The following is a 25,402-nucleotide window of genomic DNA, read 5'->3' on the forward strand; positions in this document are numbered from 1 at the left end:
AGCCTGAAGAGAAGCATAATAGAGGAGATGGTAGGGGAGCTTTGCAGTGTTGGATATGTGGAAAAGATCATCATAATAAGGATTTTCCAGTTTACTATGGTGGAAAACCTCATATCTATAGTGCTTATGAGGTGCAGACACTTGGGGATGTGGGCCATAGTATTCCTCGTATTTATGCAGTCTTGGACAAAAAGCAGGCAGATCTCCCAGAATCCATTATTGAGATGGAAGGTAAGCTTTGTGTTCAATTTGTTTCTATTTTAATTTACCCTAGATCTAATTATAGTTATGTTAATTCTCACATGGTGCATAACTGTGGTTTGAGAAAAGAATGCATGTAGAGTCTTGGTTAGTGAAATTTGATATAGGTACTAAGAATATATTTCGTCACTGGGTAAGACATTATGCATTTGACCTGAATGGTATGCCCACATATGCACATCTAAATGTGCTTCCATTAGGGTCATATAATATGCTTTTGGGCATGGGTTGGTTGTACCTGCACAAAACCAAAGTAGGTTGTTATGACAAGGATATTGAGTTCCTATATGATATTGAGGGAAAGAGAATCTTTCATGGAAGGAAGCTTACATCGATGAGGATGGTCACCACTATGCAGGCCAAGTGAATTTGCAAGAAATGTTGCGTATTGTTTGTAGTGCATATTTCTAGTGACAAGGTTAAGGATGTTGAGAATGCAGAAATATTCAAGAGGTACCATCCAGTAGTTTGAGGATGTATTCCCGACAAATATTTCAAATTTTCCTCCCCATAGAGAAGCGTACTTTTCTATTGAGTTGGTACAAGGGGTGGCACCAGTATCAAAGGCACCTTATAGGATGAGCACTCCAAAGGTAGTAGAATTGAAATTGCAGTTGAAGGAAATGCTTGATAAGGGATACGTTAGACCAAGCATATTTCCTTGGGGTACACTAATTTTTTTCGTGAAGATGAAAGATGGTACTCTCAAGTTGTGCATTGAAGATTAGGATTTGAACAAGGTAATGACCAAGAACAGGTATTTGCTACCAAGAATTGATGACTTATTTGATTATTTGAAGGGAGTAGTGGTGTTCTCAAAATATTGATTTCAGATCATGATACCATTAGGTACACATCAAAGAAGAGGACATTTGCAAGATTTCTTTGTGGACCACGTATGGGAATCATGAGTTTGTTGTAGTTCCTTTTCATTTGATTAATGCTCCAACTACTTTTATGTGCTTGATGAATAGTGTATTGCATACTTATCTAGAAACATTTGTGATTGTATTCATTGATGATATATTGATCTATTCCAAGAATGAGGAAGATCATGCCAAACATTTAGCAGCAATATTGAGATTGGTAAGAGAGCATCAGTTGTATGCAAATCTTAGTAAATGTAGTTTATTTTAGACAAAGGTACATTACTTGGGGCATGTCGTTTCCAAGGAAGGCATAGAAATGGATCAAAAAAATATAAGAGCTATCATGGAATGAGAAACTCCTAGAAATGTGGATGAGGTTAGATCATTCATCGGGTTATCAGGTTATTATAGGAGGTTTATTTGGAACTTCTCATGGATTTCCTATCCTATTACATATTTGAAGTGAAAAGGAAATAAGTTTTAATGCACTGAGTGTGCATCTAGTTTTGAGAAGTTGAAACACTTTCTTACAAATGCTCCAGTATTAAAGATTGCAGATCAAGACAAAGAGTTCATGGTGTGCACAGATGCTTGCAAGAGAGGACTTGGTGGAGTCTTGATGCATGAGGGACAAGTATATGATATGAGTCAAGGAAACTAAATGAGAGAAAGAAGAACTATGTGATACATGATTTGGAGTTGGAAACTATTATTCATTCACTGAATATGTGGACACACTATCTTCTTGGTAGAAGGTTTGTGTTGATGAGAGATAATAGTGTGATGAGGTATCTATTTGACCAAATGAATTTGAATGCAAGGCAAGATATATTGTTGGCCACACCTAGTGAATTTGAATTTGATATCAAGTGAATTAAGGGAATGGAGAACAAGGTTGTAGGTGCTCTTAGTAGGAGAGTGCAGTTCAACCATGTTTCAACTGTGAGCTCATATGGGACATATTTACAGGATCTAATCTTATAAGAAGGATGATAGGATCACAAGTAATAGCAGCTGAAGCACAAGTTATAATAACATGGTATAAGTGATAACGATGTGGATGACCATCTCACGGAAGATTTCTTGGTGAGATTTAGGGACAAGATTTATGTGTCATATGACAGTGAACTCAAGAATATTATCATGAGGGAGTTTCATGTCAAGTGATATATAGTTCATATGGGATATCAAAATACTCTAACAAATGTGAATAAGTTATACTATTAGCTAAACCTGAAGAAAAAGGTATCATAATTTGTCACAAGGTGATTGGATTATTAATAGGTAAAAGAAGAGTGTGAGCACCCAGTTGGTTAGTTACTACGTATTCTGATTCTGGAGTGGAAATGGGAGGTCATTTCCATGGATTTCATTACAGGTTTTTTGGGGAAATCAAAGCAACAAGATTCTACCATGGTTGCCATTGATAGGTTGAGTAAGGTAGCTCACTTCATTCCAGTGAAGACTTCTTATTCATCTAGTAAACTAGCATAGTTCTTCATTATGGAGATAGTGAGATTGCATGGTATTTTGATGAAGATCATATCAGATAGAGATGTTAAGTTCACTTCTAGGTTTTGGAAGGCATTCTTTGCAAATTTTAGTATATCGCTGGCCTTTATTACATGTTATCATCGGTAGATAGGTGGATAGACAGAGAGGTTCAACTCGATATTGGAGGATATGTTGAGGATGTATGTTATGCATTGACAATAGAGGTAGGAGGGGTATCTTCCACTATTAGAGTTTTCTTACAATAATGATTATCAAGAGTCAATGAGGATGAGACCGTTTGAGGAACACTATGGGAAGAGTTGTAACACTCCCATCAGTTGGAGTGATCCAATGAACAAGGTAATGATTGGAACAAACATGTTGGCAGAGATGGAATAAAAAATGTAGGTTATTAAGAAGAATCTAAAGGCAACACATGATAGACAGAAGAGTTATGCAAATCAGCATAAGGAATTTACGAAGTTTCATGTTGGGGATATGTGTACTTGCACATCAAGCCCAAGAAGATCCCATTGGGGATTAGATCATGTGAAGTTTTCACCTCTGTATTGTGGGCCTTTAGAGATCTTTGAGAGGATTGGACTAGTGGCCTATAAAATTGCACTACCTCCAACAGTGAAAGTCCATGATTTTTTCCCTCTTTCATTTTGCTTAAAATATATATACAGGATGTTGATCATGTGATTGATTGGTTTGTATTATAGGTGGAGCTAGAAGGATAATTCCATCCAGAACCTTAGTCCATATTTTAGTTAAAACAATTCATGCACCGGACTCGATAAATCGAGCAAGTTAAAGTGCAGTGGGAGAAATTTCGGCCCAACGAAGCTACATGGGAGATGGTTGATTAGATGTGGGTTGTGTATTATTTGTTATTTATCAATGAAGGAAAATAATTTATTGGTATTTTTACATATTTATGTATGGTTTTTATTTTAAATATTGCAATGATATGTGTTATAAATCTCTAATAAGAAGTATGGTTGTCATGTTGTCATGCTTGTCATGATTTTTCTTTTGAGGAGGTTCTTCACTGTAAATATCAGTTCGAGCTAAGTTATAAAGCTCCATGGGTAGTATGTTTTGTGTTGACATTATGATGCATGTGTTGTACTTGATGGAAACCCACTTGTAGTAGAACAACTCACTTGTATATGGTAACTAGATGAATCTACATAACTAGACAAATCTACAGGAGAGATATCGAATGTGACGAATTGCATGGAAGTTGTGATTACAAATGTGACAAAATGCAGGGTAGTTCAAAGGAATCATTTCATAAGTAATATGGAAAATTACAGTGTAACATGTCTATTCAGAGGTAACAGGGCACTGGTATAGAAGAACAAGAAGATGGAACTAAGGTCTATTGATATGAATAAAGAAGGCAAAGGAAAAGGTTGATTTAAAGGAGTTTAAGAAGCATATGTAGGTCCACATAGTCAAAACAATGTATACATGCTAGTCCATAGAACAAAAAGAGTGTATACATATACACGCACTCCCATAGGAGGAAAAGAGCATACATGTTCGAAAACCAAGGTTTTGGTCCCATGTATTTGGTCCAAGGTATTTGGTCCAAGGTATTGACAAAGGATCTAAGTATATAAGGAGGATAAGATCAAAGGGCTAAGTGCACAAGTAATGAATATCTTATGAAGTGTTAGATCAAAAGAAAATATGCATGGTATGGTTTTCTGTTGTGTCCCTATAATACTAGTGATTAACCCATTACTATTGTAGTTGTATCCCTTATTGGTATTGTTGTGCCCCTATTGCCCCCATAATGTTATTACTGTGCCCCATAGAGTCCCTCTATTGTTATTTTTTTGGCTTTATATTATTATTGTTAGGTCGGCTGGGTTATATTGTGACTCCTTAGACTCCTATATATAAAAAGGAGGTTTTGTCATTTGAATCATCCAAGAATTTCTCATTTATGTAATGTAAAGGAGGTTGCCCCCTCAAAGAGGTTGAATTCTAAGGCATGGATCTCTCTTTTCTATCTTTTTGTGAGTTGGTTTCATAACATTTGGTATCAAAGCTTTGGATTCTAGGGTTTCACTGCTCCAAACAGGTCATTGTGGAATTTTTTCTATAACGTTTTTTCTGCGATGTTTCAGAAGCTAAAAAAAAAACCATTTGAGAAGAAATCGTGATGAATCATGAGTTCGAATTTCAGAGAATTTAGCCCTATATTTATAGAGATATGATCTAAGGAAGTTGGTATTTTTGCAGACTCCTGAATTACATTCCAAACAGTTGACCTGGGGAAAATCATCATAACTTTCTCTCTGAGCATCGTACTGAAATTTCGTAAGAAGGTACAGAAAGAGGAAAACTGTAGTTTCTTGTATATCCTTTTCAGATCCAAAGGTTGAAACAGTGACTCGTAACACGTCGTACATGTTCGCTCTACTGAACTAGTATATGATCAGGTCATCTTGGGAGATTGTGCATAACTCTTCCTTGGAGAATCCAACTTCGATCAGACTGGTGGCATTGGAAAGAGGACACAGAGGGCTACTATAGGTCGTAATTTCAAAACTGGATGATCTGAAATTGCAGAGATATCAGATTCAATATCAAGCTTCTACAAATTGGAAAAAGGTGTGTAGTTTTTTTTTAAATTTTTGCATAAGCTTGGTTTGAAAAATTAGTTCGAATTTGTAATTGATACCCCGAGGAAAGAAAATGCAAACACCTAGTAAGGAACTTGAAAGCTCTAGCATGACTTATGAAGGAGAGGAAGAAATGCAACATGATATATCAAAATTACAAGACCAAGTGCAACAAGTGTCACTTGCAGAAAAAGCAACAAAATCTAAGATGGATGGTTTAAGTAAAGATGTAGAAGCAAAGATGGATGGTTTAAAGAAAGGTGTAGAAGCTAAGATGGATTGTTTAAAGAAAGGCATAAAAGCTAAGATGGATGGTATGGAATCTAAGATGAATGGCATGGACACTAAAATTGATGGCATGGATGATAAGATGGAAGAATTGAAGATAAATATGAATAAGTTGCTACAAGAAATGTTTACTAATGGTGAAAGGGTACTAAAGGAAACTCATGATGAGAACAAAAGCAATGTTAATCATAATTCCATAGAATCTACTGTTGGATCGAAGACCCACCATATTCCAAAAATCGATATGAGGAAGTTTGATGGCAAGGATCTCACAACATGGATATTACAGATGGAGCAATTTTTCGATCTCAATAATGTGCAAAACACACAAAAGGTACGTATTGAAATTTTATATTTGGAATCAAATCAGTTTGTATGGTATCAATGGCTTTTCTTTCGTAAACAAATTATCACTTGGGCAATTTTTATGGAAGAATTGACAGCACATTATGAGGATACAAAAAGCAACACTTTTTTAAGCCAATTGATAAGTCTCAAACAAAAGGGTTCAATAATGGAGCACATTGAGGAGTTCCAAAAATTGAACATAAGGGTAAAAAATATTCTAGAGGAGCATAGGATTGATGTGTTCATAGGGACTTTAAAGGATAATATCCAACATGATGTTCGCCTTTGGGAACTTGATTCATTAGAGAAGGCATTCAGGTTAGCAAGAAAAATAGAAAGAAAAATTATGGCAACCAAGAAGCATACCACTCGCAACTATAAAGATGGAAGTGTTGTTGCCCCTAGTCTTCCACAACCTATAAGGTTGACACCACAACAATTGGAAGAAGAAAGAGAAAAAGGGCTTTGTTACAGTTGTGATAGCAAGTACACTAAAGGTCATAAGTGTGCTGAGAAGAAATTATTCTACATAGATTGTGAAGAGGAAGAAGAAAAGGAGCAAGAAAGGTCAAAAGAAGAGAATATACTCCAGGAACAAAGCCTAGATAAAGAAGAAATGAATCCGACCATATCTTGTAATGCATTGGTAGGAATTACCACTCCTCAAACCATCAAGATAGAATGACAAATCAAGAATAAAAAGGTAATAGTGTTGATTGATTCAGGAAGTACCCACAATTTTATTCATTGTAAGGTAGCAAAAGAATTGAATTTCTTCTTATATCAAGCACCAGACTGTCAAGTGATCGTTGCAAATGGAGGAACAACAAATTGCTCTGGAAAGTGCCATAATATCAAGCTATCCATGGGAGATTATGTATTGACTAGCACAATGCTTTCCATTCCAATGGGGGGTGCTGATGTTGCACTAGGAGTCCAATGGCTGCAATCCTTGGGTACAATAGCTTTTAATTTTCAAGAACCTTTCATGAAAGTTTTGTGGAAGGAAAGGAAGTTGAATTAAGGGGTATTGCAGGGAAACCGAAAAAAGATAATCAGCTCTAACGGTATGACAAAGCTTCTAAAAAAGGAATAAAGAGGTGTAATTGCACAATTGTGTTTGCTAGATGTTTCCACATTGGAATCATCTATTTCTCTAGATCTCCAAAAAGTCTTGGACAATCATTCCAAGGTATTTGAGACTCCCAAAGGTCTCCCACCTATTCATGATCATGATCATGCTATTCATCTAATTCCAGGAAGTGTTCCTCATAACATCAGGCCGTACAGGTATCCCTATGCCCAAAAGAGTGAAATTGAATGTATGGTTGCAGAAATGCTAGAGGCTAGTATAATTCAACCGAGTCAAAGTTCTTTCTCTGCTCTAGTAGTATTGGTGCACAAGAAGGATGGATCATGGCGCATGTGTTCGAATTATAGGGAGCTCAACAAGCTCACTATTAAAGATAAGTTTCCCATTCCAGTCATTAATGAATTACTGGATGAATTGCATGGATCAATTTTCTTCACCAAGTTGGATCTTCATTCAGGATATGATCAAATCAGAATGAAGACTGAAGACATTCCGAAAACAACATTTGGAACACATGAGGGTCATTATGAATTTTTGGTCATGCCTTTTGGCCTTACCAATGCACCTTCAACATTTCAAGGTTTGATGAATTCCATTTTCAAACCATTCGTTAGAATATTTTTGTTAGTATTTTTTGATGATATACTAATCTATAGCAAGTCTTGAAAGGATCATGTTGAACATGTTGACAAGGTGCTACAATTATTGGAGGAGAAACAATTATATGCAAAAAGATCCAAATGTTTCTTTGGAGTACAAGAGGTGGAATATCTGGGTCATATTGTATCTCATGAAGGAGTTAAGGTAGACCTTAGCAAAATTAAAGCCATTAAGGAATGGAAAATATCCACATCCATAAAGCATCTGCAAAGATTTCTTGGGTTGACAGGGTATTATCACAAGTTCGTTAAGAATTATGGGAGAATAGCAGCACCTCTAACAACATTATTGAAGAAAGATGCATTTTCATGGACTCCAGAAGCAACAAAGGCCTTCAAGCATCTTAAAGAGGCAATGTGCCAAGCACTGGTCTTAGCTACACCAAACTTCACAAAAACCTTCATTGTGGAATGTGATGCTTCAGGAAATGGAATTGGTGTTGTTTTAATGCAAGATGAAAGACCCATTGCTTTTGAAAGTCGTCCAATCAAGGGAAAGTTTTTACACAAAGCTGTTTATGAGAAGGAAATGTTTGCAATACTCCATGCACTTAAGAAATGGCAACCCTACCTAATGGGAAGACACTTCAAGGTAAAAACGGATCATGATAGCCTTAAATACTTTTTAGAACAAAGATTATCCTCTAAAGAGAAACAAAAGTGGGTCACAAAGATGTTGGGTTATGACTTTGAAATCATCTACAAAAAAGGGAAGCAAAATGTGGTTGCAGATGCACTCTCAAGAAAGGATGAGGATGTGGAAGCATTGTTGTGCGCCATCTCTATTATCCAACCAGATTGGATAAATGAAGCAAGGGAGGAATGGAAGAATGACGAAGAAGTGTGGGCACTTATTTGAAAGTTACAACAAGACTCCAGTACGTCTGATACATTTAGCTGGCAAAATGGTTCATTATGGTACAAAGATCGCTTATACCTCTAAAAGAATTCCCAACTAGAACAAAATATTCTTATGGAATTGCACACTTCTCCCTTAGGAGGGCACTTAGGATTTTTAAAAAACTTACCATAGGGTTAAGAAGGAATTATTTTGGGAGGGCCTTAAATTAGATATTCAAAATTTTGTGGCGGAATGTTTGGTTTTCCAACAAAATAAAGTTGAAACAATTAAGACATCGGGTCCATTACAACCTTTATCCGTTCCAAGCCAACATTGGGAGGAGGTTTCAATGGATTTTATCACAGGTTTACCCAAGTCTGAGAGAAAGAGTGTCATCATGGTGGTAGTTGACAGACTTACCAAGTATGCACACTTTTGTGCATTATCACATCCATTTAAAGCCAGTACAGTTTCTACTACATTTATAGAAACAATTCAAAAGATACATGGAAACCCAAAAATTATTGTAAGTGACAGAGATCCCATTTTCACTGGAAATTTCTGGACAGAATTGTTTTCTTGTCTTGGTACTCAGTTAGCTCATAGCTCATCTTATCATCCTCAATCTGATGGGAAAACTGAGATAGTAAACAAATGTTTGGAAGGATATCTTCGTTGCTTTGTATCTGATAAACAGACACAATGGGTCAAATGGTTGCCTTTGGCTGAATGGTGGTATAACACTTCCTTCCATACAGCAACAAAAATGACCCCATGTATGGAAATTTATGGATATCAGCGACCATCCATCACATCATATTTAAGAGAAAATTCTAAGGTTCAAGCAGTGGAACATCACATCGAACATCAACAACATGTCCTCCAACTCTTAAGCGATAACCTCATGTTGGCACAGAATAGAATGAAACAACAGGCAGATCAACATCGCAGCTAAAGAAGTTTTCATGTAGGTGATTGGGTATTCTTATAGCTACAACCATATAAGCAAATGTACCTCAAGCAAGCTAAGAAGGATAATAAATTATCACCAAAGTATTATGGTCCGTACAAGGTGTTGCAAAAGATTGGTACTATGGCATACAAGTTGGAGCTTCGTGCAGCTTCTCGATTGCACCCAGTTTTCCATGTTTCATGTTTAAAGAAGGTTATAGGCGACAAGCTCCCAGTTCAAACAATATTGCCAGAACTTGACGAGGAAGGAAAAATTATATTGGAACCAAAAGCAATCACAGAAACAAGAACTCGACAGTTACGAAATTAATCAATTTCGGAGTATCTTATCAAGTGGAAGAACTTATCCTCTGAAGATTCCACATGGGAGGATGAGAATTTTATACAGAAGCATCCAGAACTACTGGAGCGTTGAGGACAACACCTTTTTAAAGGAGAGGGGCATGTTTGGTCCCTATAATACTAGTGATTACCCCATTAATATTGTAGTTGTATCCCTTATTAATATTGTTGTGCCCCTATTGCCCCCATGTTGTTATTACTGTGCCCCATAGAATCCCTCTATTGTTATTTTTGTGGCTTTATATTATTATTGTTAGGTCAACTGGGTTATATTGTGCTCCTTAGAATCCTATATATAGAAAGGAGGTTTTTCATTTGAATCATCCAAGAATTGCTCATTTATGTAATGTAAAGGAGGTTGCCCCCTCGAAGAGGCTGAATTCTAAGGCGCGGATATCTCTTTTCTATCTTTTTGTGAGTTGGTTTCATAAGAGTTTCTAATGCTTTGCTTGATCTAGACTAAATATGCACCTGAGAATTTGATGGTGGATGAGATCTAATGATGGATCAGGATCATAATGACTTATCATTATGTGATGTGATAATGGATGGGCTAGATCTGATTGCTAACACATGTTTTATCCTTTTTATGTGATGATATGGGTATGTCTGAAGTCGGGAATTGCAACGAAGTTATAAGTAAGTATTTTCATATCTGTACACTCATTCGCTTTGGTGAAGGTGCGTATACATGCTCGTTATGCTCTTCCAAGCAGTGTATGAAAAAGAAAATCTTGATGTTCAAGGATGATTGATCTATGAGATCAGCGTTGTTGTTTTATTGTTGTCTATCAATGAAGTCTTCTTAGGTCTTAATGTAAAACTAAATAAATAAGGAGTTTGATATTTGATAGATTTATTGTATAAGTGAAAATAAGTGATCTCTGTTGCTACCTGTGTAAAGCACTGCAAATTGACAGTAGATGCTCAATATATTGCTGGTTGGTACAAACATGATTCGAAAGTTTATGTTTGCAGTGGCCTTGGAGGTATATGCAAGTTTGATTAACGAAAGTAGCGTATACACATAGTTTGGGTTCAACCAAGTAGCGTATATAGTCTGATGCATGGTTTCTAAGGTTATAGTTGGTTCTAAATGATGATGCAGTGTTCTGGGTTCAGATCTCTGTACCTGTTATAGTAATATATTTGTTACAGTTGATTTGTTGAATTTGATTAAGTTTGAATGAATGGTTGATTCAGTTGTGTTAGAGGTTCAATGACTGTTTGATTCAGAGGTTCAGAGGTTTCAGTGATTGACTGTTTCAGTTATATCATAGATTGATGATTGGGTTTCAGTGATTCATTGATGCAGATGTATTTGATGGTTGTATTGCAGTGGTGATTGATTTTGAGCTTTAATGTTACTAATAGGCCCATTATGAAAATTTGATGAAACATGGCCTTTAGATTATGGTGTTGTGATCGAGGAGTATCCAGTCTGAAAATTCAAGAAATGTGGTCCCTATAGGAAGAAAGAATGTCGTAGCCTTCTGTAGGTCGGTGCCTACATACTAGTAAACAAATTGGCTTGTACAAGAGCTAGGAGGTTGTAGCTCCCTTCCAGTAGAAGTTGGAAAACGAGAGAAGGTTGTAGCCTTCTGCAGGTGGGTGCCTGCGTACTGGTATGAGTCTACACCAGTACAAGACTGTAAACATATTTTCTTATTATTAAAAGAAGATAGAGAGGAAAACAACAGGTGGTTTTCACCCACATTGGGTTTCCATCTTAAAAATTGGTGTTCATGTGTTTTGCTTATGTGTGATGCTTTATTATGCTTTTACTGCACTGTCTAATAAGTTACTGATGTAAAGTTTTAAGATCAACACATGATAAATTGTCTAAATCACAAGTTCTTTAAATATACGTTGGTTTCTCTAATCACAATTGCGTGTACAAGATACTTCACATCACTGAATTAGCATAATAAATATGTTTGAGAAATAAAATTATTGATTTGATAACACTGATTCACCCCCCTCTCAGTATTATTTCCAACAGTTGGAATCAGAGAAGGTCCTTCAAAAGAAGCTTGATCACTTGAAGGAAGATCCATCATGAAAGCATGGGATCCATCAAACCTCCAATATTCGATGGGAGAAACTTTGTTTATTGGAAATAAGAATGACAACCTATCTACAATCTCTTGGAACAAATGTCTGGGAAATTGTGAAAGGAGGATATAAATTTCCAACAACAATTCCTAGAGACACGGTAGGTAAAAAGCAATATGAAACCAATGCCAAAGTTGTCAATACTTTATTGGGAAGTTTTTCACAATTAAAGTTTTTCAAAGTCATGCAGCTAAAATAAGCCAAAGAGATATGGGACAAAATTGTTCAAAGCTACGAAGGAGACTCTCAAGTAAAACATGCTAAGCTTCAAACTCTCAGAATTTACTATGAAACTATTAAGATTCATAGTGATGAGAGTATAGCTAGTTACTTCTTATGTATAGATGAGGTTGTAAATTGTATGAAGGATCTAGCTGAAGAAATAAAGGAATTTACCTTAGTTGAGAAAATTTTGAGATCCTTGTTTGCTAAATTTGAATCAAAAGTGTTTGCCATAGAAGAAAAACAATATCTGCATAATATCACTATGATATAGCTTCACGGAATCCTAACTGCTCTTCAGATGAGAAAAGGGAGGTCCATCATATATGGGATAAGTCGCATTTAAAGCTTCAGCAAAAGGAAAAGAAAAGGAAGAAGCTAATGAATCAGGACACATTTCAGAAGAAGAAGATGAGGTAAATTTTGTCAAGAAGCTTCAACGGGGTTCTAGAATGTTTAGAGGTAAGCTACCTTCCAAATTCTTTGCTTGTGGTACAATCGGCCATTATGCTTCTAGATGTTCTCATAAAGATAAATATGAAAACGGAGAGGAATATGCAAAATGGAATAGGAAACAAGTTGTGAATAGAAGGAGTTACTATACTCATGAAGATAGTGATGGTTAATCTAGTATTTGTTGGAAGTAATACTGAGAGGGGGGTGAATCAGTATTATCAGATCAATAATTTTATTTCCCAAACATATTTATATATGCTACTACAATGAAGTGAACTAGCGTGTACACACGATTTTGCTTAAAGAAACCAGTGTCTATGCAGAGAACTTGTGATTTAGATAGTTCATCATGTGTTGAGCTTAAACCGGTATATCAGAGATTTATTAGACAGTGCAGTAAAAGTAGAATAAAGCATCACACATAAAAAACACACATGAACACCAAGATTTAAGGTGGAAACCTCATCTCTGTCTTCTTTTAATAATAAGAAAATTTGTTTACAATCTTGTACTGGTGTAGACGCATACTAGTATGTAGGCTTCTACTTGCAGAAGGTTAAAACCTTCTCTCGTTTTCTAGCCTATACTAGAAGGGATCTACAACCACCTAGCTCTGATACTAGCTAATATGTTTACTAGTACGTAGGTGCCAGCCTACAGAAAACTTCACTCTTCCACCAGAGACCACATTTCATAAATTTTTAGACTAGATGCTCCTAGTACACAACAATACACATGAAGGCCTTGTTTCATCCAATTTTCATATTGGACCCATCAAAGCTTTTAAACTTAAACTGCATCAACCAATATTCAGTTAATCTAAACAATCAGATCACTGACACCAGGACACTGTGTTGAACCCAGAACCCTGCATCATCATCTAGAACCAACTATAACCATAAAAATCATGCATTAGAGTGTATATGCTACTTGGTTGAACCAAACCTGCATGTATACGCTACTTCCTTTAACCCAACCTACGTATATCTCTAAAGGTACTGAATCATAAACTTCTGAACCACAGACTGTAGCAATTAGTGACATTCTAAAGATCTACTGTCATACTATAGATTTCAAAACAGATAGCAACAACGGTCACCCTTCCATCTCAATCAATCAATCAATCAGACTCAATTTCCTTATACAATAGTTCCATGTTCAAATCTAAGAATACTTCATTGATAGACAATAGAAAAACAATAGAATTTGATCAGATAGATCAATCGGATCTGAAAATAACCTTTACTTTTTGTATACACTACTTGAAAGAGTCAAACTTATGTGTACATGCCCTTTGGGCGAGACGAACCTGCGTATAGATCTGTAAATTTTGACTTAGAATTTTGTTGCAATTCCAGACTTCAGACAACCTAGATCATGATTGATAACAAATAGAACAGTTGCAAAACATCATATCTGATCTCAACCAATATCAGATCATTCAAGAATAAGTCATTTCAAGTGTCATGATTCCTGATCCAATGTTGAACTCAAGGTGCACATGAATATTTCAGATCCAGTCCCAAACATAACCCTGCAGCATAATATATACTTTATATAGAAGTATTCCTTAGAATCTCATTGCTTGCACACCTTGGCCTAATCATCTTCTCCTCCTTATATACTATTAGTCCTTTCTCAATACCTTGGACCCAATACCTAAGGTCAATACCTTGGACCAATTACCTTAGACCAAAATACCTTGGATCAAATATCTTGGACCAAAAACTTGGTTTTCCAACATGTACGTGATTTTCCTCCTGTGAAAGTGTGTGTATATGTTATACACTACTTTTGTTCTATTAAACTATGTGTATATGCACATTGGACAAAGTGAACCAACATATACCTCTCCTTCTTCTTTATTTGTAGTTTGATCTGTAATCCTTTGCTGTTGACCTGCTGCACTATGAAATTTCATCTGAGAGAGTTTCCATCAAAGACAACACTTGTATCATAATTGCAACAATCTCCCCCTTTGGAATTGATGGCAACAACGACATCAAGACACTCCCCCCTTTGACATCAAGGGCAAAGGGCAGACCAAGATATTCTCTCCCCTATGTTGTTCATGCTCCCCTTGAGTACATGTTGAATTGTCTAATTGAGCTCCACTTTGTATATGTTGAGATGCACTAAAAGCATCCATGCTCCCCCTGAAAAAAACGAGAGTCTACAAAAATATTCTCCAAAAGAATAACATGACTCTATAGCTCAACTATGTGAGTATGAGCTTCCTATCACCAATTACTCATACATACATCCATCTCCCAACCAAGTGGGGATATACCAAATGTTTATACATGACAGAAATATAATTACGTCATCCATCCCATGCAAAATGGGGATACAAATTACATCATTTGTCCAAGAGGACTCATTCAAATGTATGAGAAGACATATCATACCCTAGAATTTTACATGACTTAGGAACCAGAAGGTATAAATATCAGGAGCCATAGATAGAACCAACAACCATAATGCCAACAATGCAAAATGCAAGTGAAGGTTAATGCTTGACCTAAACTTGTGCTACCTATGCATTGTTAATAAGTCAATGATCAAGGCATCTTTGTCAGTTAGATAAAAATTAATGAACAAAGCATATCAGTAGACTGTAATCATCAACATTAGATAGAGCACCCATATCAGAGCCTGCCCCACTATTTTCTTGTCTAAAAAACATATATGCTCCTTGACCCACAAAAATCTGCATGTGTATGCGACTATACTTCATGAAACACGTGTATAATAACCTTTCTTTGAAACATTGGATTTAACAGTAGGATGATGAAGCAACTACTCCCACCTTTTCTCTGAGATATTCAAATGTTTCTCTGGGCAGTGGTTTAGTGAATATATTAGCAACCTATTCTTTGGAGGGAACATACTCCAATTTGACCTTTTGTTCAAGCACCTGTTCACGTAGAAAATAGTATTTGATGGGTATGTGCTTGGTCTTGGAGTGCATGACTAGATTCCTTGAAATATTGATGGCACTTGTATTATCACATAGAATGGATATGGGTGGAGTACATGTGATCTGAATGTCTTGCAAGGTTTGCATCATCCAAAGTAGTTGTGTGCAACAAGATGTAGCAGCCACATATCCTGCTTCAGCTATAGATAAAGCAATTGAACTTTGTTTCTTGCTGAACCAAGACACTAACCTGGAACCCATATCGAATGCACCACCACTAGTGTTTTTTCTATCATCAACACTTCGTGCCTAATATGCATCTGTATATGCATGAAGAGTAAGATCTGCATCTCTAGGATACCATAAACTAAAGTTCTAAGTTCCTTGAAGATATTTGAAAATTCTTTTGACTCCCTGAAGGTGTGATTCCTTTGGATTTTCTTGGAATCTTCCAACTATTCCTACTACATGCATGCTGCCAGGTTGGGTACCTATTAGATAAAGTAGACTTCCAATCATAGATCTGTAAGTTGGTTGACGTACTGCTGTTGATTCATCATTTGAGCTGAGATTGCATCTTGTTACCATTGGGGTACATAAAGGTTTAGAATCTTCCATTCTGTACTTTTTCAAGATCTGTTTGAGATATTTGGTTTTTGAAAGAAAAATACCATCTTTATTTTGTTGAACTTGTAGATCAAGAAAATAGGTAAGTTCACCAAGCAAGGACATTTCAAATACTTGCTGCATTACTGAAGAAAAATTCTGACTCATGGATTCTTCGTTACTCCCAAAAATGATGTCATCAACATAAACAATAATAATTAGCAATTTATCAGTTTCAATCTGTGTATATAGATTGCTATCTGTTGAACCTTTTGTAAAACCTTGTCGGTGTAGATATTTGTCAAGGAGGTAATACCATGCCCTTGGAGCCTATTTAAGACCATAAAGGACATTCTTGAGCCTACATACAAGTTTTGCATCATTTCCAAGAATGAATCCTTTTGGCTGTTCAACATAAGCTTCTTCTCCTAAATCTCCATTCAGGAAGGCTGATTTTACATCCATTTAGTATAATTTGAATTTCTGAAAGATAGAAAGAGCAAGAAACATCCTTATGGCTTCAACTCTGGCAACAGGTGCAAAAGTTTCTTCAAAATCTATATCTTCTTGTTGAGCATACCCGTTACAAATAAGTATGGACTTGTTTCTAATGACTTCTCCATTTTCATTATGCTTGTTTTTGAATATCCATTTAGTTCCTATAATATTTTTATCGTGAGGTCTAGGAACTAATTCCCAAGTATCATTTTTTCAATTTTCTCAAGTTCTTCATCCACGAACTTGACCCAACATTCATATTTGCATGCTTCGTTTACATTTTGAGGTTCGGTGGAGGATAGTAATGCTATATAGCTTCAGGTCCCTGTAATAATTCTTCTTATCTATACACCTACCTCTTTTTCCCTTAAAATTTGAGTTTCTAGATGATTTTTCTGAACATATCTGGACAGAGTCTTTTCTTCTACCATTATCTATTATTGTGGTGCTTCATTGGTTTGTTCTTCAATATGGTTTTGACTTGATGTGGGAAAATAATCCGCATCTTCTTCATTATCATAATCTTCTATTTATTTTATCTGTTTTTTATTTTTGCATGTTTCATCAACTACAACATCATTTATTTCAACAATTATTCCAAGTATTTTATTATAACATTTATATCCTTTACTTCTTGAAGAATAACCAAGAAGAATGCCTTCATCTACTTTGGGTTCAAACTTACCAAGTTTTTCAACAGTCCTTTTGATATAACACTTTCTTCCAAAAACTTTAAAGTATTTTCAGTAGGAGTCTTACCATACCAAAGTTCATGTGGAGTTTGAGTGTTGTTTACCCAAACATTTTCTTGGTTGAGAATAGTAACGAAAATGAATGCAGCTTCACCCCAGAAGGTTGCAGGAGTTTCAGATTCATCTAGCATAGCTCAAGCCATTTGTTGAACTGTTATGTTCATTCTTTCCACCACACCATTTTGCTAAGGAGTCCTTGCGGTGGAGAATTTCATTTTTATTCCATGTTGTTTAGAAAAGTCAAAGAATTCATTCGAGGTAAATTCCCCTCCTCGATCAAATCTGAGGCATTTGATTTTTCAATCTGATTCATTTTCAACCAAAGCTTTGAAGGCTTGGAACTTTTCAAAATCTTCATCTTTATGCTTTAGAAGACCTATCTGTTGGGTCCCTATAATACTAGTGATTACCCCATTTCTATTGTAGTTATACCCCTTATTAATGTTTTTGTGCCCCTATTGTCCCCATATTATTGTTACTGTGCCCCATAGAATCCCTCTATTGTTATTTTTGTGGCTTTATATTATTATTGTTAGGTCAGCTGGGTTATATTGTGACCCCTTAGACTCCTATATATGGAAAGGAGGTTTTGTCATTTGAATCATCCAAGAATTGCTCATTTATGTAATGTAAAGGAGGTTGCCCCTCGAAGAGGCTGAATTATAAGGCGTTGATCTATCTTTTCTATCTTTTCTTGAGCTGGTTTCATAACATTTGGTATCAGAGCTTTGGATTCTAGGGTTTCGCTGCTCCAAACAGGTTATCGTGGAATTTTTGCTATAACTTTTTTTTCTATGATGTTTTCGAAGTTGAAAAATAAACCCATTTGAGAAGACACCGCGCTAAATCTCGGGTCCAAATTTCAAATATTTTTACGCTATATTTGCGGAGATATGATCTGAGGAAGTTGGTCTTTTTGCAGACTCCTGAATTACATTCCAAATAGGTGACCTGGGGAACATTGTCATAACTTTTTCTCTGAGCATTGGCTTTAAATTTCGTAAGAAGGTGCAGAAAGAGGATAGAATGTAGTTTCTTCTATATATTTTTCAGAGCTAAAGGTTGAAACAGTGACTCGTGGCACGTCGTACAAGTTCGCTCTACTGAACTAGTCTATAATCAGGTCATTGTAGGATATTTCGCATAACTCTTCCTTCAAGAATCCAATTTGGATCAGATTGGTGGCATTGGAAAGAGGACACAGAGGGCTACCACAGGTCAGAATTTTAGAACTAGATGTTCTGAAAGTACATAGATACATCAGAGTCAATATCGAGCTCCTACAAAGTGAAGAAAAGGTGTGTAGATTCTTTTAAATTTTTGCTTAAGATTGGTTTGAAAAATTATTTTGAAGGAATTCAAAGGGCTAGTAGAGCATTATTATTAGTAACTGATTCCCTGACGAAAGAAAATGCAAACACCTAGTAAGGAACCTGAAAGCTCTAGCATGACTCATGAAGAAGAGGAAGAAATGCTACATGGTATATCAAAATTACAAGAACAAGTGCAACAAATGTCACACTCACAAAAGTTACACTTACTAATTGCGAAACTGTAGTAAAGGAAACTCATGATTTGAACAAAAGAAATTTTAATCATGATGGCAAGGATCCCGCAACATGGATGTTACAGATGGAGCAATTTTTTGATCTCAATAATGTGCAAAACACACAAAAGGTACGTATTGCAACTTTATATTTGGAACCAAATCAGTTTGTATGGTATCAATGGCTTTGCTCTTGTAAACAATTTATCACTTGGGCAATTTTTATGGAAGAATTGATAGCACATTATGAGGATACAAAAAGAAACACTTTTTTAGTCAATTGATAAGTCTCAAACAAAAGGGTTCAATAATGGAGCACATTGAGGAGTTCCAAAAATTTAACATAAGGGTAAAAGATATTCCATAGGAGCATAGGATTGATGTGTTCATAGGGTCTTTAAAGGATAATATCCAACATGATGTTCACCTTTGGGAACCTGATTCATTAGAGAAGGCATTCAGGTTAGCAAGAAAAATGGAAAGCAAAATTACGGTAACTAGGAAGCATACCACTCACAACTATAAAGATGGAAGTGTTGTTGCCCCTAGTCTTCCACAACCTATAAGGTTGACACCACAACAATTGGAAGAAAAAAGAGCAAAAGGGCTTTTTTATAGTTGTGATAGCAAATACACTAAAGGTCATAAGTGTGCTGAGAAGAAATTATTCTACATAGATTGTGAAGAGGAAGAAGAAAAGGAGAAAGAAAGGTCAAAAGAAGAGGATATACTCCAAGAAAAATGCCTAGATAAAGAAGAAATGAATCCGACCATATCTTGTAATGCATTGGCTGGAATTACCACTCCTCAAACCATCAAGTTAGAAGGACAAATCAAGAAGAAAAAGGTAATAGTGTTGATTGATTCAGGAAGCACCCATAATTTTATTCATTGTAAGGTAGCAAAAGAGTTGAATTGCTTCCTATATCTAGCACCAGAGTGTCAAGTGATGATTGCAAATGGAGGAATAATAAATTTCTCTGGAAGGTGCCATAATATCAAGCTATCCATGGGAGAATATGTATTGACTAGCCCAATGCTTTCCATTCCAATGGGAGGTTCTGATGTTGTACTAGGAGTCCAATGGCTACAATCCCTAGGTACAATAGCTTTTAATTTTCAAGAACTTTTCATCAAATTTTTTGCGGAAGGAAAGGAAGTTGAATTAAGGGGTATTGCATGGAAACCAGGAAAGATAATCGGCTCTAATGGTATGACAAAGCTTCTAAAAAAGGAACAAAGAGGTGTAATTGCACAATTATGTTTGCTAGATGTTTCCACATCGGAATCATCTATTTCTCCATATCTCCAAAAAGTCCTGGACAATCATTCCAAGGTATTTGAGACTCCCAAAGGTCTCCCACCTATGCATGATCATGATCATGCTATTCATCTGATTCCAGGAAGTGTTCCTCCAAACATCAGGCCATACAGATATCCCTATGACCAAAAGAGTGAAATTGAACATATGGTTGCAGAAGTGCTAGTGGTTGGTATAATTCAACTGAGTCAAAGTTCTTTCTCTACTCCAGTAGTATTGGTGCACAAGAAGGATAGCTCATGGATCATGGCGCATGTGTCTGGATTATAGGGAGCTCAACAAGCTCACTATTAAAGATAAGCTTCCCGTTCGTGTCATTGATGAATTATTGGATTAATTGCATGGATCAATTTACTTCACCAAGTTGGATCTTCGTTCAAGATATCATCAAATCAGAATGAAGATTGAAGACATTCCGAAAGCAACATTTAGAACCCATGAGGGTCATTATGAATTTTTGGTCATGCCTTTTGGCCTTACCAATGCACCTTCAACATTTCAAGTTTTGATGAATTCAATTTTCAAACCATTCCTTAGAAAATTTGTGTTAGTATTTTTTTGATGATATACTAATCTATACCAAGTCTTGGAAGGATCATGTTAAACATGTTGACAGGGTGCTACAACTATTGGAGGAGAAACAATTATATGCAAAAAGATCCAAATGTTTCTTTGGAGTCCAAGAGGTGGAATATCTGGGTCATATTGTATCTCATGAAGGAGTTAAGGTAGACCCTAGCAAAATTAAAGCCATTAAAGAATGGAAAATCCCCACATCCATAAAGCATCTGCAAGGATTTCTCGGGTTGACAGGGTATTATCACAAGTTCGTTAAGAATTATGGGAGAATAGCAGCACCTCTAACAACATTATTGAAGAAAGATGCATTTTCATGGACTCCAGAAGCAACAAAGGCCTTCAAGCATCTTAAAGAGGCAATGTGCCAAGCACTGGTCTTAGCTACACCAAACTTCACAAAAACCTTCATTGTGGAATGTGATGCTTCAGGAAATGGAATTGGTGTTGTTTTAATGCAAGATGAAAGACCCATTGCTTTCGAAAGTCGTCCAATCAAGGGAAAGTTTTTACACAAAGCTGTTTATGAGAAGGAAATGTTGGCAATACTCCATGCACTTAAGAAATGGCAACCCTACCTAATGGGAAGACACTTCAAGGTAAAAACAGATCATGATAGCCTTAAATACTTTTTAGAACAAAGATTATCCTCTAAAGAGAAACAAAAGTGGGTCACAAAGATGTTGGGTTATGACTTTGAAATCATCTACAAAAAAGGGAAGCAAAATGTGGTTGCAGATGCACTCTCAAGAAAGAATGAGGATGTGGAAGCATTGTTGTGCGCCATTTCTATTATCCAACCAGATTGGATAAATGAAGCAAGGGAGGAATCGAAGAATGACGAAGAAGTGTGGGAACTTATTTGAAAGTTACAACAAGACTCCAGTACGTCTGATACATTTAGCTGGCAAAATGGTTCATTATGGTACAAAGATCGCTTATACCTCTAAAAGAATTCCCAACTAGAACCTAGCAAAATTAAAGCCATTAAGGAATGGAAAATCCCCACTTCCATAAAGCATTTGCGAGGATTTCTCAGGTTGATAGGGTATTATCGCAAGTTTGTTAAGAATTATGGGAGAATAGCAACACCTCTAACAACATTATTGAAGAAAGATGCATTTTCATGGACTCCGGAAGAAACAGAGGCCTTCGAACATCTTAAAGAGGCAACGTGCCAAGCACCGGTCTTAGCTACACCGGACTTCACAAAAACCTTTATTGTGGAATGTGATGCTTCAGGAAATGGAATTGGTGTTGTTCTAATGCAAGATGAAAGACCTATTGCTTTTGAAAGTCATCCAATCAAGGGAAAGTTTTTACACAAAGCTATTTATGAGAAGGAAATGTTGGAAATACTCTAGGCACTTAATAAATGGCGACCCTACCTACTGGGAAGACACTTCAAGGTAAAAACAGACCATGATAGCCTTAAATACTTTTTAGAACAAAGATTATCCTCTGAAGAGCAACAAAAGTGGGTCACAAAGATGTTGGGTTATGACTTTGAAATCATATAAAAAATGGGAAGCAAAATGTGGTGGCAGATGCACTCTCAAGAAAGGATGAGGATGTGGAAGCATTGTTGTGCGCCATTTCTAAAATCCAACCAGATTGGATAAACGAAGCAAGGGAGGAATAGAAGAATGATGAGGAAGTGTGGGCACTTATTCGAAAGTTACAACTAGATTCCAGTACGTCTGATACATTTAGTTGGCAAAATGATTCATTATTGTACAAACATCACTTATACCTTGTTGGGCCTCAATTTTGGTCTATTTTTGCTTAGGGAAACCTACTTAATTCTTATATTTTCCATCCATTTTCCATCACATCCATCTCATTTTGATGTATTTTATGCATATTCAGGTGTTTAATTTTAATTTTGCAATTTCTAGAAGTTTTTATGAAAATTGAGTTTCAAGTGCAATTTTGGACTGAATCAGAAATTCCCGTAATAGTTATGTGGATGACCTACTTGCAGGACACTTGGGCTTGAGTTTCATGCATGGATGGACAGCTTGGGAACTAGGACTAAGCTAACTCCAATTGGTTCGGCCAGAACAAGCTTTATTAGGCCCGGTCAAGGCTGGTCAAACATGACTAGTCACCAGAAAATCCCTAGGAAATAGGGCAGTTTTGAGATTTTATGGGATTGACCATATTTTTTGGGATGGATTGGATGAGTTCGACTTAGATAGGTGGATATGAGTAGATATGAGTGTTAGAGATAATATAGATCAGTTTGTTTCATTAAACCTCTATTTAAAGCCAAGACTTTGATGGCTTTTGTAATGGAATTTGTATGTAACTTTTGTATAATTGGAGTTGGGAGCTAATTTGAAGAACTTGTTTCATTCCAATTTGTTGTTCATGCTTGGTTGATTTACTGAAGTTGTTGTAGCTGAGATTTCTTCAAGTGTGCAAGGCAAGGGTGGAGGGCCCCCACACCAAGCTAAGTACACTTCTTGGTTCAATTTTCATAGTTTTCATAGACTAGTTTTTCTTTCAAATGTATTTAGATGTGTGATGATTGCTGAATGAATATTGGTTTAATTCTAATCTACATATGAAGGGACACACAAGAATTTAAGTTAAATTCTCCTTCTGTTTGATCTTGAACTAAAACTTAATTTCATTCTCCATTTTTCATTTGAAGTTATTTATGCATTTCTGGTTTGAAGCAATGGTGATTGTGATATAGTAGGATTCTGAAGAAGGAAAATTTGGACCTCCTTAGTTAGGAGCCTCTTCTTTTACACCTTCTGCATCATAAGCCATTGTTAATTAGTGCTCTTAGATTTATCTTCATGAATGTAGTATTGTAGGGAAGAACAACCCGGTTCTCCTAAGTTAGGAGCCTCTTCCCCCATATATTACATAAGTGAATTAGAAATTGTTAAAATAGGTTTATATTTGTAATATGTACTTTAAATCTTCAAATTTTATCTTCTAAACTTGATTATATCTGATGTCCATATACAGTGGATTTGCCTCCAAGTTTTACAAACCCGGATTGATAATTAAATACTTGTGTTAATTTAGTCAATAAATTAGCCCAACATTTTGGCGCCGTTGCCGGGGAGGTAATTATCAGCATAGTCAAATAGAAGATACACAAAAACACTAAAAATCTAGTTAGTATGCATTTCTCTTAGTTATGTTTCTTTATGCTTAGAAATAGAGATCCTAGAAGTAGATTTCCCAAAACAAACCCCCCAACAAAAACATAAAATAAAAAAATAACTACAAAATCCATTTGCAAGACAAGATCTAAAGAATGATGTTAAAGAAATCATTTAGAGAAGGAGGGTATGCTACCACAAAACTATTTTCAAGTCCTTGTCCTCAATTTAGAATGCTCACTAGGGTTGAATCTTTATGTCAAAGGATAGAAGAGCCACAAAACATCCATGAAGATGATCCACGGGAAGAAAACCTAGAACTTTCTTCTAGCTATCTTTGTGAGGAGGTGAATGAATCATGGATCACAGGCAATGAAGATCAAACATTAGAGCCAGAAATTGAAGAATTTCTAGCAAGTATATCACACGATCCCTTGTGCATACAAGATTTTGAACAAGTACCACAAGAAGAGTTTTGTGCTATGACAATTAATGAGAACCAAGCAGACAAAGATCATCTTAAAACTTGGTTTCAACTAGTCATTAGCTCACAAAACTACTCCATTATTCAACATTCTTTCTCATCAAATCTTGATCAAATAAATTTTCATGTCCAAACATACCTTAAAGTATATTTTTCAAATTTGGATATGAGTTTACTTATGATCTTGTTACGAAAATGGATGCACTGGAAATTCTCTTATACTTGAGAGAATGAATTATTTTATAAAATAGAATAGGATAGAATAGAATAAATAAACAAGTAGAATGAACTCACAATAAGACTTCCATAATAAATTTGTTTCAAACAATTCCTTCAAATCATTGTTCAATATTCATTTGAAAGGACTACATGGCAAAATGCAGTAAGACCAGACCTATTTTGGGTAACCATATAGGATCATTTTCAAATCATGGTTTATTTTACATATCTCTTGAAATCTAGTTTTGGAATCCATTTTAAAGTTTTCAATTTATATCACAATAAAAATGTGATCAAAATCAAAACTAGGTCTCAAGTGAAATGTTGAAAACAGAGTTAGTACAACCTATATTTGAAGTGTCTAATGGAAACATTTTTATCTAAAATTCATAGGGAAGATAGCCCTTTGAATCTAGTTTCCAAATCAATTTGAATCACTTCAATCAGGTATCATATGAAAAAGTTATTCTTGAAATACTAACTGTTTGTTGAAAAATCTGCATGGTGACAATTCTAGGTCTTGACTGTTCATTGGCATATTTGACATACCAAATCTTCTTATTTTCAAAACCTGTTTATATGGGAGATATATCTTCAAGTCTAGTTTAAGACACAATTTTAATCATCCCATTTGGAGGTGAAATGAAAAACTTATGCCACATTTAATGACTGCATGTCTTCAAAACAGTATAGCAAAACTCTGCCTCCTAGGCCTGTTCATCACCAATTTTGTGATATCAAGCCTAAGAATTT

Source organism: Pinus tabuliformis, chromosome 2_2 (assembly GCF_031772625.1).
Source record: "Pinus tabuliformis cultivar Carrire ecotype Pingquan chromosome 2_2, CPIR1, whole genome shotgun sequence".
In the NCBI taxonomy this organism is placed as follows: domain Eukaryota; kingdom Viridiplantae; phylum Streptophyta; class Pinopsida; order Pinales; family Pinaceae; genus Pinus; species Pinus tabuliformis.